The 20646-nt window shown below is 41.8% G+C and overlaps 1 protein-coding gene across 6 annotated transcripts in view; it reads left to right on the forward strand.

Annotated features, from left to right (window-relative positions):
• Positions 1-20646, forward strand: part of LOC122920624 (dipeptidase 2-like) — a 128811-nt gene that overhangs the window by 16910 nt on the left and 91255 nt on the right. Inside the window, exons 1-2 of one of the 6 annotated variants that reach the window (XM_044270274.1) lie at positions 9215-9263; positions 14945-15027. The exons of 3 other annotated variants lie outside the window; for them this stretch is intronic. The gene's annotated coding sequence lies outside the window, so the exon portion shown is untranslated. Of the gene's footprint in view, positions 1-9203; positions 9264-14944; positions 15028-20646 lie in introns of those variants that run through there. 2 more of the 6 variants (XM_044270276.1, XM_044270277.1) reach the window with 2 other exon arrangements.

The raw sequence follows: 20646 nt of genomic DNA on the forward strand, positions 1-20646 counted from the left end.
GCACCCTCACCGGGAGGGTCTTGAACAAGTACAGAAACTTAGGGAATATGGACATTTTTATGGCCACTATACGAACTAGGAGGGAAATCCGGAGTTTTCTATTTAGTAAAAAAGGGCATTCATTTCCATTAGTAGCGACGAGAAATTAGATTTATAGAGAGAAGAGTAACTGGGTGTGAATTAATAGAGTGGGTACACCTTGTGTAATCAAACCTGCTATGAAGAAGGCTGAGTCTGTCAGGGGAGAGATTGGTAAGGCTACTTTCACACTTGCGGCAGAGTGATCCGGCAAGCAGTTTTGTCGCCGGAACTGCCTGCCGGATCCGATAAAACGTATGCCAACTGATGGCATTAGTAAGACTGATCGGGATCCTGATCAGTCTTACTAATGCCTGATCAGTCAGAAAAATGCATTGAAATGCCGGATCCGTCTTTCCGGTGTCATCCGGCAAAACGGATCCGGCATTTATTTTTTTCACCTTTTTTTCGGTCTGCGCATGCGCAGACCAGAAGGACGATTCCGACCTTTCAGTATTTTGAATGCCAGATCCAGCACTAATACATTCCTATGGAAAAAAATGCCAGATTCGGCATTCAGGCAAGTCTTCAGTTTTTTTTTGCCGGAGATTAAACCATAGCATGCTGCGATTTTATCTTTTACCTGATCAGTCAAAAATACTGAACTGAAGACATCCTGAACGAATTACTCTCCATTCAGAATGCATGGGGATATAACTGAGCAGTTCTTTTCCGGCATTGAGCCCTTTTGACAGAAGTACCCTATGGCTTCGGACTTATATTGTGCTATCTGGCTATAAGATTAATACTTCTATCGTATCGGTCCAACACCACATGAAGGTTAGGGAGGGAGATAAAAAGATTGGTAAGGGTCAGTAAGACGTCGTCAGCGAAGGGGGAGATAGAAAATGACTTATCTCTGACCGGTATACCTTGGATGTTGGGGCTATCATGTATTAGGTTTGATGCTGAGAACGTATAAGAGGGGGGAGAGGGGGCACCCTTGTCTTGTCCCGTTGTAGTTTGGGAGAGAGGGGGAATGGGCATGCGGCAACCAAATTACCGCTTTTGGGGAGGAGTACAGGCCCATCAGGGCAGCCATGAATGGGCCCTTAAATCCAAAATGATGCAGCGTTCGGAACATAAAGTTCCAGTTCAGGCGGTCAAATGCCTTTTCTGCATCTAAGATGAGCAGTAGTTCCTTCATCCCTCCCTCGTCAGCTATATCTACCAGGTCAATGGCCCGTCTGGTGTGTCACCTGCCTGGCGGAAGCGAACAAAGCCAACCTGGTCTGGACCAAGTGGAAAAGCCAGCAATTCAGCCGGTTTGCTAGCAATTTTGAAAATATCTTCAGGTCTGAGTTCAATAAGCTAATGGGTCTGTAGCTGGAGCAATCTGCGGGGTCCTTACCAGGTTTGGGAATCACCGTTATATAGGAACCCAGCATGGTGTTGAGTATTTTTTCACTCTTTAGAAATCTGTTAAATAGTTTGGCCATATGAGGTATTAATAAGTCTCCAAACATCTTAAAATATTTATAAGAAGGTCTGTCGTGGCCAGGTGACATCCCACTGGGTAAATCAGATATAGTCTGCTTAATCTCCTCAATGGTGATAGCTTGGTTAAGGTGAATCATGGCCTCTGTAGTTAGAGTAGGTAGATGACATTCAGACAGAAACTAATAGTGCGTTTCGGGTTGTTTCATCTGCAGGGAGAGTAGAAAGAAGGGAGTATATAGCTGAGTAATATGTGTGGAACAGGTTAGCTATCTATGATCTCGAATAGTGTGCGGGGTAGTAGCGGCATTGCGTTCTTTAAGTTGTCGAGCCAGAAGGGTGTGTGGTTTATTCCCATAGGCAAAGAAGCGCTGTCTAGTGAAATAAATCAGCGTTCGGTCGATGACAAAGCCAAGGACCTGAGGGTCTGCAGATCAACTATTTGTCTCAGTATTCGTGTCGTGGGGTGAGAAGCCAGAGACTGTTCTGCAGCTCGAAGAGAACGCAAACATTCTCGGTATTGCGCCTCTCTGTCTTTTTTCAATCGAGAAGAAAGGAAAATGCATACTCCCCGAAATACCGCTTTGTGCTCTTCCCACAGGTTTCCCGCTAAGGGTGCAGTTGGGCCAATGGACGCATGAACCAGGGATCTTAGGGCCATGACATTGCCAAAGAAATAGTCTATCCTGGTATAAGTAAGATGAGGAGGAGAGTAAAAAGTGTATTGGTGTGCAGTAGGGTTATCTACTCTCCAGAGGAAGTAAAGAGAGTGTGTGCGAATGAACCTTCGGAAGCCTCTGGAGAGACGTTTACATTGGCTAGATGGGGATGTCGGGGGGTAGTGAGTCTGTCAAAACAGTCTGAGAAGGAGGCATTAAAGTCTCCCCCATCAGCTGTACCGAGCCTCGAACAGTAGAGAGGGTGGAGAGAAGAGAAGAAAGGAAAGTGAGTTGACCGGAGTTAGGAGCATAGACTGTGCAGAGCTGCAGACTCACCCCATGTAAGGTGCCCTGAAGGATGAGGAACCATCCCAGGGGGTCAGCGTGCACTTGGATGGGGCAAGATCTGGATATCAGTATAGCGACTCCCGCCGACTTGGAGCTAGCAGAAGCCAAATATGTTCTGGGGGACCAGTGCTTGGCGAATGCAAAAGAGCCATCGGAGGTCCGGTGTGTTTGCTGTAATAAAACAATGTCAGCTTTGGATCTATGGATTTTCCTCAGGTAATAAGTCTCTTAAGGTTGGAGTTGAGACCCTTTACATTTAAGGACATAATCTTAGCCATGGGGAAGAAGTGAAGAGGGGCCACACTGGTTATAGCTAAAGGAGGCAAAAAAGAGGGCCCTAAGATCAGGTGCCATGCTACTCCTCACAATATCCCTTGGAGCACAACGTTGGTAGGGGACAGTCACAAAGAAGAAACATTGAGAGAGAGGTAGAGGTAGAGAAGCTATGTAGAGACTATTGAGAATAGTGTGAAAACAACAATTCAAGAAACCAATTTGTGACAATAAAGGCATAGTACAACTAAAACCCTTATGTCCGTGGACTTCAGCTGGGAAGAGGCGGACAGAGCCACAAGTACAGCCAACCGAAGGTTGCTGAGCCAAGTACATTGAATCCACTGGGGGAAGAGTAGCTTGGACCGCTCAGCCACGACTTAAAGAGTTTTTATCACCAGCATTAACCCTATTAAACTAGCTGACATTAGCGATGTGCTAATGTCAGCTGAACCTAACTAGTCTATTCCTACTTTATCTATGCCCCCGTTACTCCAGGAATATAACTTTTATAATATCATAATTAGCCTGTAGGAGCAGGTTGCTCCTGCTCCTAGAGGCTCCGTTCTCCCACCTCTGGCCATGCCCTGCTACACTAGATTGACAGGGCCAGGCATCGTTGGTCTCCTACTGCCGGCCCTGTCTGCCGTGTAAATCTTGCACCTGCGCCGCCCCTTTTAGTATTCGGTGCAGGCGCAGTGAGTGAAGGGCGCTCGCCGGCTGCCAGCTTCCTCACAACGCCTGCGCCGAATACTGAACGGCACGAGATTTCCCCGCCGCACAGGGCCGGCAGTTGGAGGTAAAGGCTGTCTGGCCCTGTTAATCTAGTGTAGCAGGGCGTGGCCAGAGGTGGGAGAACGGAGCCTCTAGGAGCAGGGGCAACGCCCCCCCTGCACCTAGAGGCTAATTAGCATATCATAAAAGTTATACTTCTGGAGTAACGGGGCATAGATAAAAGTAGGAATAGGCTAGTTAAGTTCAGCTGACATTAGCTAATATACCTTTTTTTCATTTATTTCACTTTAACACAATAATTGCATATTTGAAACAAAAAATGATGTTTTCGTGTCTCCATGTTTTGAGAGCTATAGTTTTTTTTATTTTTTTAACGGTTTTCTCATGTAGGGGCTAATTTTTGGCGGGATGAATTGATAGTTTTATTGGTACCATTCTGTGGGACATAAGCCTTTTTGATCGCTTGGCGTTGCACTTTTTGTGAAGTAAAGTGACAAAAATTGCTTTTTTTTTTACACAGTTAACCTCCAGGTGTTGCTATTGTGGTCATTTAACTTTCCTTATTTATAGTTGTTTCTCCCACAATGCTGTGTGGTTTATAGCTTCAGTTGGACCTGTGGATAGCTGATGTTTGGATCTCGGCTGAGCTCCTGGTGCTGCCATAGCTTCTTGGAAGTCAAGTGTTACCTTTCCCTTTGTATTTTGACTTTTCTGTGTGTTCCATTTCTTTGTTGTTTTGTATTAGACCTTAGGGAGACTCCCGTTCAACCTTCCTTTTGGAGGAACAGGATGTCTCTTTCCTGTCATTAGTACCAGGGTCCTTTAGGGTTAGATAGGACTAGGTATTCCTGTGTATGAACTCCCCTACCTCTGGGGTCTGTTCATACTGTTAGTCAGTCAGAGCTTTCATTAGGGTTTTTACTAGGAGGTGTCCATCTTTCTTCTCTAGTTTTCAGGCCTTATTTCCTTTTCCCTTTCCCTCCTATGTTCAGTGTGGGGTTTCCCTCCCACACTAGAGCATGACAGAGGTCTTCTGGAGGTAGGAGTCCAGCGTGTGGGGTGAGAGGTTCCTGCAGCCTCGGGCACCGCTTTAGGGACCTTCCGCACCTTTTTTTTCTCCATTTTGCCGCGGGGTGATAGCTTTTTCAGCTGGTCTGGAGCCTGGGAACAGCAGAGCTCAGCTCTCACGCGTCTGGCTGCATTGGCTTCTGACCCCCCCCCCCCCCTTTTCTTACATTTTTTAATCACTTTAGTCTAGAAAAAACTAGGAGAAAACGAATAGGTGATTGTTTTCTTCAGGCTGGCCAGTCTCATGTATACTAGAGTCATGGATTGTTGTGTTAGTAGCCCCTTAAAAAAGAGCTGTTAAGAAAATGGAAACACCTTCTGATTCTCAAGTGGGAGTTGGGAACTCCCAGTAAACATTAGCTTGTTGTCCTGTGCCCAAAAAATGGCTGGTCCGTCCAACAATGGAACCCAGAGACTGGGGAACAAAACAGCTGGATACAATAGATTGAGGTTCAAAACTTCTGTACACCAAATACGGTGGCAAAAAAAACCAAGTTTGAACTGGAATACAGGCACTGACATTATAATGGCTGTGGCCTCTGATGCCTGGTGCACAATTGCACCTAACTGGGAGATGGTTTGCTTCCAGTGAACTCTGCATTGATGAGCCCAGCACTAGGCCTGTTTTCTTTACAGTGTCTCTCGCTCCGAAGGGCACAGTTGCAGTCTGGTCCGGTGGAGGTATAGGAGGCCCAGTGTTTGCCCTCCTTATGTGTGGAAATCTTTGATGAATCAATGTTAGGTTTGTTTTTCGTCTATCCCGTGTCTCAACAGTGCAGTCTGTCTGGCCCTGTAAAGCAAGTGCCAGCAGGCAGCAGCAAGTACCGTAGATAATTCACTCTTTATTTCTCACCTCAGAAGTTCAGCGTCATTCATGTAAGCTGCAAGCTAAAGGCAAGGTGAGCCTTAGTAAATATATACGCTGGGTGGGTGGTGTTGATTTGGTATATCAGCCTGCAAAAGTGATAGAAGGGCTGCGTGCATGTGTGCTACCTTGCTTAAGTGAGATGGGTGTCCTTCAGGATTTTAGTGATGGTTCCACTTATGTCCCCATTCATTGTCTATGGGACTGACAGAGATGGCCACATACTGTCTCCATCAGTCCAATAGACAATGAGTGGAATGGTAGGGCATGGTGAACATAGCTTCTTTCTAAAGGGGATTGATGGTTGTCCCAGCGGTGGAACTATCAAACATTTGTCATTTATCCTGTTGTTGTTTTTGGGTCAACAACTTGAGGAGTTAAAAATTGATGTGAGCATGGATTAGCTCATGTCTAGATAGAGGTTTATCAATTTAGTTACGTAAGTGTTGCATAGTTTTTATAGCCATATTTGTATTATTTTCCTGAGTCACCTGTCAAAAGTACGGTATGTTAAAAACAGTACCATTCTAGAAATCTTTTACCTATCCATCAAAGCATATGCACTCCCTTCTCTAGCAGAGACGTAACACCAGACGAGAAAGGGATACGTTTACTATATGCAATAAAAACATCAAGTCATCTTTAGTGTAGTGCGTTAGCTTAGTATTTCTTATATAACTAGGAAATTACCCACTTAAAGGAGTTTGTCCCTATTCATTGTATAGATCATAAAAAATGAAGCATATTTACCATTTACATGCTGTTAGACATTTAGTCCAGTAAAGAATTATGATATTTACTTACATAGTGTGGCGCCACCTGGTGTTCATATTATATAGCATTAGGCATGTCCATCTAATTAGCTGAGTGCTGCTGGTCACACATGCTCAGTCACTCTCCCCACAGCATAGTGATCCTCTGTTCAGTGCACCGCTGCCAATAGATTTAGCTTTCTGCAGGGAAGGAAGCAATTTCTATTGACTGCTTTGCAGTTACCAGAGAATCACTATGCAGAGACCCGGCTGTGGGGAGAGCGACTGTGCATGCCTAACCAGCAGAACACGGCATGGTAGATAGAGGAGCACATTGCTATACACTTTAAACACCAGGTGGCGCCACACTATAAAAGTAAATGTCAATTCTACACTGGATTTAAAAAACAAAACAAAAACCGCATAAATGGCAAATTCCCATAGGAATAAATGGAGGGCGGCGGCGCATGCGTGGTGCAACCTCTGTCCCTTTGCGGGCTCCATTCTAAGTAGAGGTATCCTAGTGATATACCCCTAATGTCTAAGATGGGAATATCCCTTTTACCCTGTAGAACAAAAACTGCTGACATTTTTTAATAAAGAAAAATTGAAAAAGTGGAGACTTGATGAATCGTATACCGCACGAAGCGGCTGCTTGACCTTACGGCGTCTTGTTACTTGGACGTTAACTGCGAGCACAAGATGAAGATTTCATATTAGTGAGTGCCGCTATCTCTGTACATTTTCTCCATTATACATTAGACTTTATATTGCTGAGAACCACCAAAATATTATCTGGACTCTCTGTGGTTTCCTATACTTCATTCTCGGCAGTGACCCGATCCAGCAGCGTCAGTCGGTTTGTGCTTCTTTTTATTACCAAATTTAAAAAGTAAATGTTTAGCCCAAATTAGTAGTATGCTATCCTAAAGAATTGCCCCACAAAGGTGTGCATTGCCTTTAAAGGGTCCATTTAGACGTCCGTAGTTCAGGGTCCGCATCCGTTCCACAATTTTGCGGAAAGGGTGCGGACCCATTTATTTCAACATTACGCGGCCCTGCAAAAAAGATAGAGCATGTCCTATTCTTGCCTACAATGGCGGTCAAGAATAGGTATTTCTATCACAGGGGCAGCCATGTGCGGTCCGCAAAACGCGCACGTGTGAATGGACCCTAAAGTAGAGGATACAACATTGTGGCCCTCAGTCCAAAAGCAGCTGACATCCTGTAGTAATATTATCTTCTACTCTGGTTGCAAATTGAGTATAAATCACACCCCAACAGAGTCCGCACACCCCAGACAGACAACTTGCTGCCACCACCTGCTCAGGTCTGTGTCTAAGGCCTCGTGCACATGACCGTATGTATTTGGTGGTCCCCAAAACACTGATCCGCAAAAATTATGGATGGCGTCCGTGTGACATCCGTATTGCATCAGTTTTTTGGGGGATCCATTGTTTACATCACATTTCATGCCTGTGTTTGACGTATACGTTATAAAAAATTGTATAAGTTTTTTTTTACAATGGAACTTTATGGTGAACGGATGGCACTGTATGGCATCATTCTGAGGCGTCTGTTTAACGTATGCGTTTTTTTGTATACGTTAAAAGGATGGGAAAAACGTGATGTGTACCCACTCTAACATGTTCTATCTTTTTTGTGGAACGGCTATGCAGGCATATGGAAACAGAATTTTTTTTGTGGATCCTTTGAAGTGAATGGTTCCGCATACAGGCCAGAAAAAAAAGGAACGGACCCGGAAACAAAATACGTTCGTGTGCATGAGCCATAATGGGCACAGATGATAAAAATGACGGACGAGCCTTTTAAATAATAAAAACAAAAGAATATTGGGGGAGATTTATCAAACTAATGTAAAGTAGAACTAACTTAGTTGCCCATAGCAACCAATCAGATTCTACCTTTCATTTTTTAGAGCTCCTGAAAGGTAGAATCAGATTGGTTGCTATGGGCAACTAAGCCAATTCTACTTTACACCAGTTTGATAAATCTCCCCATATTGTCTTCTGGCAAAAACCTATTGGGAGAGATTTATCAAAACTGGTGCAAAGGAAGACAGGCTCACTTGCCCATAGCAACCAATCAGATTCCACCTTTCATTTTTGTTTTCACAGCTCCTTTGGAAAATGAAAGGATCAATCTGATTGGTTGCTATGGGCAACTGCGCCAGTTTTCCTTTGCGCCTGTCTGCACCAGGAAATCTACTGTTTAAACTAGGCGCAATGTCTTGTAGGCCTAGCTCAGCTGAATGTACTGACGCCTTTCACTTAGTGACCCATAGCTTCATTGTGGAGAAAGTGTATTTTTTATCCAAATGCAAATGAGCAGTTAAGTGCACCATGGGCGGGTCCAAGCCACTGTGTGCATCCTGCTCCTCCTGCTTCCTCAGCCAGCCCTTTCCTCTCCTTCATTGACAGGGCCAGGCTAGATGACTGTGCAGGAACCTAGCCCCGTCAATCGAGGATAGGGAGGGTCTGGCAGAAGAGGCAACTGGAGCAAGGATGGACAGAGCGGCTTGGACCCGCCCTGGGTGCACTTAACCGCTCATTTGCATATGCATTAAAAATACATTTTTTTTTAAAGCTATGGATCACTAAGTAAAAAGGGATCACTACATTCATCTGAGCTAGCCCTGCAAGGTTTAACAGTGAATTTCCCGGTGACAGACTCCCTTTAAAAGTTTTAGTCACACCATGGAAACATGTAACTAGAGGACAAAATCTTTTACTATTCATTCCTTACGGCTTATAAAGTGTCAGGTTTTATAATATTTGACAAAGATTTATAGGGTTAACAATTCTGAATATTTTCCTACCGTGGGGTGTGTATTTCTTCCTGAAGCCCAAGTTCTGAATAGTTAATCAAGGCTTTTACTTTAGAAAGAGCTTCTTAATGTGCAGTCCAGCCTCTGTGCAATGCAATTGTTTTTACCGGAAAAGGAGGAACAGATGGATTCTGCAACCAGTCTGGCCGTATAGTTTCCTGCCCCAGTACAGAGAGAGTCCCATTCTGACGTGTGGCCAGGTACAGCTTTTTATGCCTGTTTGATTGATTTGATAAATGCTCTCTTCTCTGCCTCTATAAAGTGTGATTTTAGGCTAGTATGAATGTGTGTCCCAGTGTTACAGGACTTGGTGCACACTATTTGTGCCCTTTTATGCTTCTGAAAGAGTGCTTGGGACATTCTGACAGTTGCATCTATCATTAGTCACTGAGTATACATTAGCCATTCATGAAGATTAATAAAATTAAAAAAAACGGATCTGTCTTTTGTCCACTGTACTCTATAGACAGTGATTCTCTTCAGAGCTAAATTCTTTTTTTTTTGTAAAAAGCGACATTGTGTAGTCTGACAATAGCTAATAGCATCAGGCATGATGGAGAAGAGACCTTAAACGCCTGCCTGTCGGATCTGCCCAATTTAAAACAATGCTTTTTATTTATTTATTTAATAATATTGTATTGTAAATATTTATGTTTATTCTATCATGCTGTCAATCAGCTTCTTGCCGTTATTGCATCAGTTTTCTTTTAAAATATCTTCCTATTGTAGCAGTAGGAACCATAGAATACAATTTAGGGCTCATGCACACGACCGTATGTATATTGCGGTCTGCAAAACACGGATCCTCAAAAAATATGGATGACGACCGTGTGCATTCTGTATTTTGCGGAACGGAACAGCTGGCCCCTAATAGAACAGTCCTATCCTTGTCCGTTATGCAGACAATAATAGGACATGTTCTATTTTTTTGAAGAGTGGACATACGGAAATAGAATGCACACAGAGTAACTATGGTCCGCAAAAAAAAAAACGGAATGGACACGGAAAGAAAATACGTTCTTGTGCATGAGCCCTTATAATGCACAGTTGACATAATAAAGTTGACAGAGGGCGTTAATCAAAATTATAAAATTTATGGAACGCCAGGGTACAGATATTACAGGCATGACAGTATGACATTTGTAGTTACCGGCTTCTGATTGTAAAGACATAGCAGCACATTTCAGCCCCTAGCTTTATGATGTTTTTTTTTTTAGGAAAATTGTAAATTAAGGCATAGATTGCTTTCCTATTTTTCTTTACTTTTAGTATACCTTCATGTTAATATAGAATAGCAGCATTTAAGCATTTTGTGTTTTAATAAAGAATATAGAATATATAGAATAATTATTACTATATAATATACATTAAACCATGACTACAGTGCAGTAGTTAAATGTTTATACAAATTCCGGTAACCGTCATACTCTACAATTAAAAAAAATAGACATCTTAAGCTTCAGCTCGATTTCAAGAATGCTTCATGCGAATAATTGGAAATTGACAACCACATTCTGAATAAGTAAGCAATATAGAGAGATAAGATTAAAATAGAAAGGGGAAGCAGCAGAGTGTGATTAGAGAAGTTCAAAAACTCACACTCGGAAAATTCACACAGTGAAGGTCTATATAGCTATCTATGCTCTTTGCAATGGGCATGACATTGCTCCAGTCCTTACCCACTGCTGTGCACTACAACTCCTCTCAGCTCACTCTACACAATGGCCCAGATATACTGTATGAATCCTATAGATGGCATAAGCTTAGACCGACTGTCTAGACCTGCACCCTACTGTATCTATCAAAGGGGCTCAGGCTGGATGATAAATGTGTCGCAGGGATAGACCCTTTTCTCTGACTCTATTCTAACCGTTGGTTTTGTTTACTGTGAGTTTTAAGGCAAAATTGCGCCTAAAATGTTGGCACAATATGGTGCACTTTTGACGCCATCCCTTTCCCGTCGAGATCTGCCCGCTTTCTGCTAACTCCTACCCCCTAATTAAGCATGTTGGAAAGTGTAGAAACCCTAGATGTGCTAATTTGTGCCACTTTTTTGGGCAGATTTTTGGTGCAGACATAAACCTGGGCCAATGTCTGTTTGCCTGCTGCACTGTGCTGAAGGGACAGAATTGGGGGTCAGTGGTGGCCTCAGTGCTCATGCCCTCTCCCATCAAGATATTGCCTATCTGACTATAGTGAGAACACCACTTCAGGTTTTTATACAGTTTTTGAGCCAAATCCAGAGGTAAATGCAGCAAGATCCTTTCATATTCTTTTTGATTCCACTCATGGCTTTGTCCCAAAACTACACATGACGATGTGCTGCCAAAAAATTAGGATTTTCGGTGTCATGTGAAAGAGTCGGACTGACTCACGGGTTTGTCAGTTGATGGGCAGCACCTTTACTTGGGCCAGCTAATAGGTACGAGCGTTCGGAGAAACGTTCATTCCCAATAATTGTCGCAATCCTCGGCTTGTTTGAAGGCCCCTTAAAGGGAGTCTTTCACGCCGATTCACCCTATTAACCTAATAACAGTGTTATGTCCACAGCATCCCCCCTATTAAAACTGTGCTTACTGTATGTTGCTTGCTATCATCGTTCTACCGAAAAACACTTTTAATCCGTATGCAAATGAGTCTGTTAAGGTGCCCAGGGGCGGCGTTACAACGGCCGGTGCCCAGGCCTCTGGGTAATTTTCATACGAAGCCACTCCCCATCCGCCGCGTCTGCCCGCCCTTAGTCTCTGTTCAAAAACCTCCCTCCTCCCGTCCGTAATCCCGTGCATACGCGCGCTAAACTGCAATGCCCCGGCCCGACAGTGCTCATTCAATGCGCACTCGCCGATATCGCAGTTTAGCGTGCGCATGCGCGGGATTACGGACTGGAGGAGGGAGGTTAGAACAGAGACTAAGGGCGGGCAGACGCGGCGGAGGGGGAGTGGCTTCGTATGAAAATGGCACCTTCACAGACTCATTTGCATATGGATTAAAAGTGTTTTTCGGCAGAACGATGATAGCAAGCAACATACGGTAAGCACCGTTTTAATAGGGGGGATGCCGTGGACATTAGTCTGTTATTAGGTTAATAGGGTGAATCAGCGTGAAAGACTCCTTTAAGCTCCGCACCCCAGTATCGCCAATATTAAATTGATGAGAAATGTAAAAGCTGTTGCAGGATAGATGATAATTGTTTGACTGATACTGAGGATACTAGTCCTAAGTCCCACTGTTCCTTTGATAAATGGGAGTCCCAGGCTCTGGATAAAATGGTACATTTATTTTTATTGTACATACCCAGGGCAGGCACTCTACACTTAGAACCATCCAGAGAGAGTATTACCTTAAGATAGTATTTAATAACCCACCTCTACATACATAATAAATAAAAATCTGTTCTAGAACATAATTAAAATCACGCCTTATAATAAGCAAAATTACATTAAAAAAATATGTACAGTATATGGATTTTTTTTATATTAAAAGAATTTTTAGAATAAGAAAATGTAACATATAGTGGCAATATTTGAATAGGAGCTGTATGTAAATCCACTATCATATGTTGATGCCATCAATAACCAACATTTATACAGCTACAAAAAACTGAAAATTGCCACGATAGGTATGACATTTACATATGCTGATAATAAGTTATAAATGGTAACACATTTGCATATGGTGCTATTTGGTTATAAATAATAACGTCCTTTGTTTCTAATTGCACCCACAAAAATTATATTGGTTATACGGCTCCTATTGAAATATTGCCACTATATGTTACATTTTCTTATTCTAAAATCTCTTTTAATATTTTACATTTATTTTTCCATATACCGGTATATATTTTTTTAAATGTCATTTTGCTTATTATAAGGTGTGATTTTAATTATGTTCTAGAACAGATTTTTATTTATTATGTATGTAGAGGTGGATTATTAAATACTATCTATGGATGGTTCTAAGTGTAATTATATACATTAATTGATCACTTTGACAGGATGAGTCAAATTGACAAGTGACAAGAGAGTGAGCCGCTATATTATAAACCAGTAGGGCAGATTACAAATGCCAGTCCTAGAATAAAGTCCAGTGGTGCATCTCCAGTCTCTGTGCCAGGAAATTCATGTCATAGCTAGTGTAGATTTCAACTATCATTCACGCCAGTTTCTGGTAGTAAATCCGTTGGGCTATGGAAGGCTATGCCCCTTGCCTACACCCCTCCCACTTTTCTAGAAAAGTAGCAAGAGAAGTGAAAAGTTGCAAGTTATGGCACAAATATGGCATGCACCATAATAAAAACGTTTTTCTTTTACGCCACAATAGTAACATAAAACATTTGATGTGTCCCTCATAGAATCTAATTTTTGGGGCAAATGTGAAAAGCTGTAGTGAGAAAAAATACTAAAAGTCAGTGATTGTATTAAGTTCCATCTCCCGTCTTTTCACGTGTGAACCCTGTGTGAGTTACTACCGACAACAGGGTATGAAAATGTAATTAACAGCAGGTCAGACATTTCCTGGTGCTGAAAAAAAACCATTGTTATGGGAATAACATTCAGTATTGTAGGAAACAATGACCGCTACATTGTAAAACATACTTATTAATACTTCTAAATGCCATTTTTAGCTTTTCTTTTTCTGTTGAACTTCCCCTCATCTCTGCGCAGAGTCACACTGTGCGTGGGCAGAAGAGGATAGACACTTGATTTCAGTTTAGTGGTTTCCTACTATTCCCACTGGACTTTGCATGCGTCTCTGCTCTACAGCTTTATTACAGCGTTATTGTGTCCTTCCTCTTCTGTTTATAGTCCTTACGTATTGAAAAATATAGTGTCGTACTGTGTTAGCCAGAAATATCTGTGTGATGCTAAATACTTTTGTGTTAAAAAGGGCAACATTATTATAGCAGTGATACCTTTACTGGCTAACCAGAATATTTCCGTTTGCAGGACAGAGACACCTTCAGGTCTAATACAAATGAATAAGGCTACGTTCACACTAGCATTTTTACTAGATCCGGCAGGGTTCAGCAAAAACGCTTCCGTTACTGATAATACACCATGTGCATCCATTATAAACGGATCCGGTTGTATCATCTTTAACATTGCCAAGACGGATCCATCATGAACACCATTAAAAGTCAATGGGGGACGGATCCGTTTTCTATTGTGACAGAGAAAACGGATCCGTCCCCATTGACTTGCATTGGGGGTCATACCAGATCCATCTTGCTCAGCATCCCAGGACAGAAAGCAAACTATCGACATGTTGCGGTTTGCTCTCCGGTATGGGAACACAACTAAACGGAACAGAATGCATTTTGGAGCATTTCAGTTCAGTTTTGTCCCCATTGACAATGAATGGGGACAGAACTGAAGTGTTTTTTTTCCGGTATTAAGCTCCTATGACGGATCTTAATACCGGAAAACTAAAATGCTAGTGTGAAAGTAGCCTAACTGTGAGAATAACACATTTAAAAGGGGTTGTCTCACTTCGGCAAATGGCATTCATCATGTAGAGAAAGTTAATACAAGGCACTTACTAATGTATTGTGGTTCTCCATGGTGGCTTATGTGAGCTCCCATGGTCCCGACCACCAGAGGCCGGCACTTTTTCCTATAGTGTTCAGGCACGTCCACCACTGCTGGATTGCAGGGTGGTCATAACCCCTGGAAACCAGCAGTGTATAATGAGATGAACAAGGAGGCAATATGGAGAATCACAATACATTAGTAAGTGCTTTGTATTAACTTTTTCTACATGATAAATGTAATTTACTGAAGTGAGACAACCCCCAAGATATTACAGGCATTTGTACATGGGGTGATATAGAATTAAGATAATATAGACTTACAGAGCAATAAAACGAATGTTATTGTTACAGATGGACAGGCAATAGGGGTTAAGCACAAGCAACCACCGGTGTCTATCGGCTGAAAATATTACATATGACCGACTTCATTCCAGGTGATGGTGGTGGGTGGTCAGTGTTTTAAAACAATTATTCCTTAGCATTCTGTTACCCAACGATTGTTCTTGGTTGAAATCGTTAGTTACGATCAATTTGTCCCGAATGAGTACTGCCACTTGTACAGTCGTGGCCAAACGTTTTGAGAATGACACAAATATTAGTTTTCACAAAGTTTGCTGCTAAACTGCTTTTAGATCCTTGTTTCAGTTGTTTCTGTGATGTAGTGAAATATAATTACATGCACTTCATACGTTTCAAAGGCTTTTATCGACAATTACATGACATTTATGCAAAGAGTTAGTATTTGGTGTATTGGCCCTACTTTTTCAGGACCTCTGCAATTCGACTGGGCATGCTCTCAATCAACTTCTGGGCCAATTCCTGACTGATAGCAACCCATTCTTTCATAATCACTTCTTGGAGTTTGTCAGAATTAGTGGGTTTTTGTTTGTCCACCCGCCTCTTGAGGATTGACCACAAGTTCTCAATGGGATTAAGATCTGGGGAGTTTCCAGGCCATGGACCCAAAATGTCAATGTTTTGGTCCCCGAGCCACTTAGTTATCACTTTTGCCTTATGGCACGGTGCTCCATCGTGCTGGAAAATGCATTGTTCTTCACCAAACTGTTGTTAGATTGTTGGAAGAAGTTGCTGTTGGAGGGTGTTTTGGTACCATTCTTTATTCATGGCTGTGTTTTTGGGCAAAATTGTGAGTGAGCCCACTCCCTTGGATGAGAAGCAACCCCACACATGAATGGTCTCAGGTCTTTACTGTTGGCATGACACAGGACTGATGGTAGCGCTCACCTTTTCTTCTCCGGACAAGCCTTTTTCCTGATGCCCCAAACAATCGGAAAGAGGCTTCATCAGAGAATATGACTTTGCCCCAGTCCTCAGCAGTCCATTCACCATATTTTCTGCAGAAGGTTAATCTGTCCCTGATTTTTTTGGAGAGAAGTGGCTTCTTTGCTGCCCTTCTTGACACCAGGCCATCTTCCAAAAGTCTTCGTCCTCACTGTGCGTGCAGATGCGCTCACACCTGCCTTCTGCCATTCCTGAGCAAGCTCTGCACTGGTGGCACTCCGATCCCGCAGCTGAATCCTCTTTAGGAGACGATCCAGGCGCTTGCTGGACTTTCTTGGACGCCCTGAAGCCTTCTTAACAAGAATTGAACCTCTTTCCTTGAAGTTTTTTATGATCCTATAAATTGTTGATTGAGGTGCAATTTTAGTAGCCACAATATCCTTGCCTGTGAAGCCATTTTTATGCAACGCAATGGTGGCTGCACGCGTTTCTTTGCAGGTCACCATGGTTAACAATGGAAGAACAATGATTTCAAGCATCACCCTCCTTTAACAGGTCAAGTCTGCCATTTTAACCCAATCAGCCTGACATAATGATCTCCAGCCTTGTGCTCGTCAACATTCTCACCTGAGTTAACAAGACGATTACGGAAATGATCTCAGCAGGTCCTTTAATGACAGCAATGAAATGCAGTGGAAAGTTTTTTGGGGGATTAAGTTAATTTTCATGGCATAGAAGGACTATGCAATTCATCTGATCACTCTTCATAACATTCTGGAGTATATGCATATTGCTATTATAAAAACTTAAGCAGCAACTTTTCCAATTTTCAATATTTATGTAATTCTCAAAACTTTTGGCCACAACTGTAGATTAAAGGCTTATTTACGCCACATAATTGGGCTGATTATCAGGAACAAACATGAGCACAAACTCTCATTCCCAATAATCTGCCTGGCAGCAGATCTTACTATGTAAACATCAATCTGCTGCCCAGAAACAATGAGTCTGTATGAAGACAAAAGATGGCAGTAGCCATCACTTGTGGAGCCATACAGTGGGGATGATCACTGCACAATAATTGAGCTTTTTACCTCCACTGACGAGCAGGCAGTTATTGGGAAAGAACGGTAACTTCCCGATCATTGCCTGCTTAGCCGGGTAGTGTAAATCTATCTTTAGAAATTATAGAAGAGAAGAAGAGAAAAGGAGGCAGCGCCTCATGTGTAGAACCTTACAGACAATAATAATGCAAATACACTGATTGTGCTTACCATGTAGGGTTGTGACGAGTCACAACACCTATAAATCACTTTGCTGGAATATTCCCGTCCAGCTTGCGGGAAGAACACTGCATCTGCTGCCCAGGTCTGTGCCCTTTTCCATGGCTCACGGTCAATGGGATAAAGAAGGATTGGTTGAGAGAAGAATTCAGACCATTTCCAAGCGGCGCTGATGCAGAAACATACTCCGTACTACAATGTTACCATGAAAGGTAATCTTTTATTCAAAAGGTCAACGCGTTTCAGGGGCGAACTGCCCCCTTCATCAGGACAATAAAACTTTTACATGTGACATGTAAAAGTTTTATTGTCCTGATGAAGGGGGCAGTTCGCCCCTGAAACGAAATTAAGGAGATCTGGAATCAGTCTAGTGGGAAGTGTGTCCATGTAGTCGGTCTTACATCCAGGTGTTAGATTGTCCATTATCTTTGTGGAGTATAGGCTGGAGATCAGTAGCAATTCTCTTCAAGATGTTCATTCTGGGGTTGTAGGTGACCAAGATGCCATTTCTTGGAATCCTTGTAGCTTTGTGGATATGTTCCTCTATAATCAAGGGGTGGTATCCTGGTTGTATTCCTCAGTGATAGCAGGTGTTGTTTTCTTTCTTCTGTGTCTGAACAGATCCAAAAATATCTCAATAATGGACTTCTTTGTGTGTTCTGGATGGAAGCTGCCCCATCTTATATATACTGGAGGGCCTGTAGATGTATGGGAGATTGATGTTTGTATGATGCCGATCTTGATGTATGTAGTTGTGTCCAGGAAATGTATCTGAGATTTTGAGTTGTTAACAGCGAGTCTGATGGTTGGATGAAAATTGCTGATGTTTTTGTGGAAGGCCTTCATCTTATCTTCTGAACTTGTCCAGATTATTAGCAGGTCATCAATGTACCAAAAGTATGCTAAAGGCTTAAACAAGCATGTCAATAAGAACTCATCGTCCATTTAAGCTTCCCATGTATTGCAGGTATATGTAATTCCCAACTGAAAAGTAACTATGGTGGAGCATATACTTGATTAGTTGTAAGGCTTGTTTTGTGGATATATTGTGCTTTTGAAGACAGTGTTGGCATTAAAATATGTTTTAAGCTGAGCTGCAAGCCACAAATGCACTACCTCTTCCTGAGACATGAATCTTTATCCTCGTAGAATCACATGATCCACTGTTACCCATCTATCCAACAGAATCAGTTCATGTGCACGCTCAATGTTGTCATTCGTCGTGGACATTTATGGGCATCTATCTCCTTCTTAACCCCTTCCCGACCTATGACGTACTACTACGTCATGGGAACCACTGCGTTCCCGCTATTTGACGTAATAGTACGTCGTAGTGATCACGCGGGCACCGGAGCGGTGCGTGTGCAATCACTGCAGGGGCCCCACTGCAGTCCGTGGTAGCTGGGCCCCTGCTGTATCCGCCGGAAACGCTGTAAAAGCCAATGCCGGCGGATTAACCCCTTCTATGCCACGGTCCGTGCTGACCGCGACAAAGAAGGAGTTTGTGTCGGGTGAGTGGTCGCATCGAGTCGCCGCACTGCTCGATGGCAACCCAAAGCCATGCAGAGGCTGCCCAATGCCTTGCACGACATCGGGAACTGCCTTCTACAGGAGCCGAGGAGATCCAGCCTCAGGCTGTGTCTCCTAGGCAACCTGTTAGTGTATGACTCAGTGTAATACACTAACAGGCAATGCAATTCAATACAGATGTATTGTAATGTATTGCAGAGGGGATCAGACCCCCAAAAGTGAACCTCATAAATAAAGTAAAGAGAACAAAGTAAAAAAAATGTGTTTTTAAGACAATTAATAAAGTAATAAAATGAATAAGGTAAAAAAAGAAAAGAAAACACCCCTTTCCCCTTATTTTATAATAAAAAAAATGAAAAACAAACCCCACACATTAGGTATCGCCGCGTCCATAATAACCGGCTCTATAAATATATCACATGATCCACCCTGTCCGAAAAACACCATAAAAAAAGGAGAATCGGTCAAAAAATAAAAAGCTATCACTCTCAGACAATGGAAACACTAAAATATGATTATTTTTTGCTTCAAAACTGCTATTATTGTGCTAAAGTGAAAAAAATAAAAAAGTATACATATTAGGTATCGCCACGTTGGTAACAAACAGCTTTATAAAAATATCACATGACCTAACCACTCAGATGAACACCATAAAAAAAAATGGTGTAAAAAAAAAAGCAATTTTTTTCACATTACATCACAAAAATTGCAACAGCAAGTAATCAAAACAGCTATCACTCTCAGACAATGGAGACACTAAAATTTTTGGCTTCAAAACTGCTATTATTGTGCTAAAGTGAAAAAAATAAAAATAAAAAAGTATACCAATTAGGTATTGCCACATCCGTAACAACCAGCTCTATAAAAATATCACATGACCCAGGTGGACACAGTAAAAAAAAAAAAAAAAAAGCTATTGCTCTCAGACTATGGATACACTAAAATATCATTATTTCGGTTTCAAAAATGCTATTATTGTGTAAAACTTAAATAAGAAAAAGTAGACATATTAGGTATTGCCACGTCCGTAACGATCTGCTCTATAAAAAAGTCACATGACTTAATCCCTCAGGTAAACACTGTAAAAATACAAAATACAAACAATGCCAAAACATCCATTTTTTGGTTACCTTGCCTTACAAAAAATGTAATATCGAGCAAATAAAAATCATATGTACCCAAAATAGTACCAATAAAACTGGCACTTTATCCCGTAGTTTCCAAAATGTGGTCACTTTATGAGTTTCTACTGTAGGGGTGCATCAGGGGGGCTTCAAATGGGTCATGGCATCTAAAAACCAGTTCAGCTAAATCTGCTTTCCAAAAACCATATGGCGTTCCTTTCCTACTGCGCCCTGCCGTGTGCCCGTACAGCAGTTTACAATCACATGTGGGGTGTTTCTGTAAACCGCAGAATCAGGGTAATAAATATTGAGTTTTATTTGGCTGTTAACCCTTGCTTTGCTACTGGAAAAAAATTATTAAAATGTAAAATCTGCCAAAAAAGTGAAATTCTGAAATTTTATCTCCATTTTCCATTAATTCTTGTGGAACACCTAAAGGGTTAACAAAGTTTGTAAAATCCGTTTTGTATACCTTGAGGGGTGTAGTTTCTAAAATGGGGTCATTTTTGGGTGGTTTCTATTATTTAAGCCTCACAAAGTGACTTCAGACCTGAACTGGTCCTTAAAAAGTGGGTTTTGCTTCCAAACTTCTAAGCCTTCTAACGTCTCCAAAAAATAAAATGTCATTTTCAAAATAAAGTAGACATATGGGGAATGTAAAGTAATTACCATTTTTATAGGTATTACTATCTATTATAAAAGTAGAGAAATAGAAATTTTGAAATTTGCTCATTTTGGTATTTTATAGGAATAATATATATTTTTTTTTTTACTCATTTTTACCACATGAAGTACGATATGTGAGGAGAAAACAATCTCAGAATGGCCTATATAAGTAAAAGCGTTTTAAAGTTATGACCACATAAAGTGACAC

Source organism: Bufo gargarizans, chromosome 10 (genome assembly GCF_014858855.1).
Source record: "Bufo gargarizans isolate SCDJY-AF-19 chromosome 10, ASM1485885v1, whole genome shotgun sequence".
In the NCBI taxonomy this organism is placed as follows: Eukaryota; Metazoa; Chordata; class Amphibia; order Anura; family Bufonidae; genus Bufo; species Bufo gargarizans.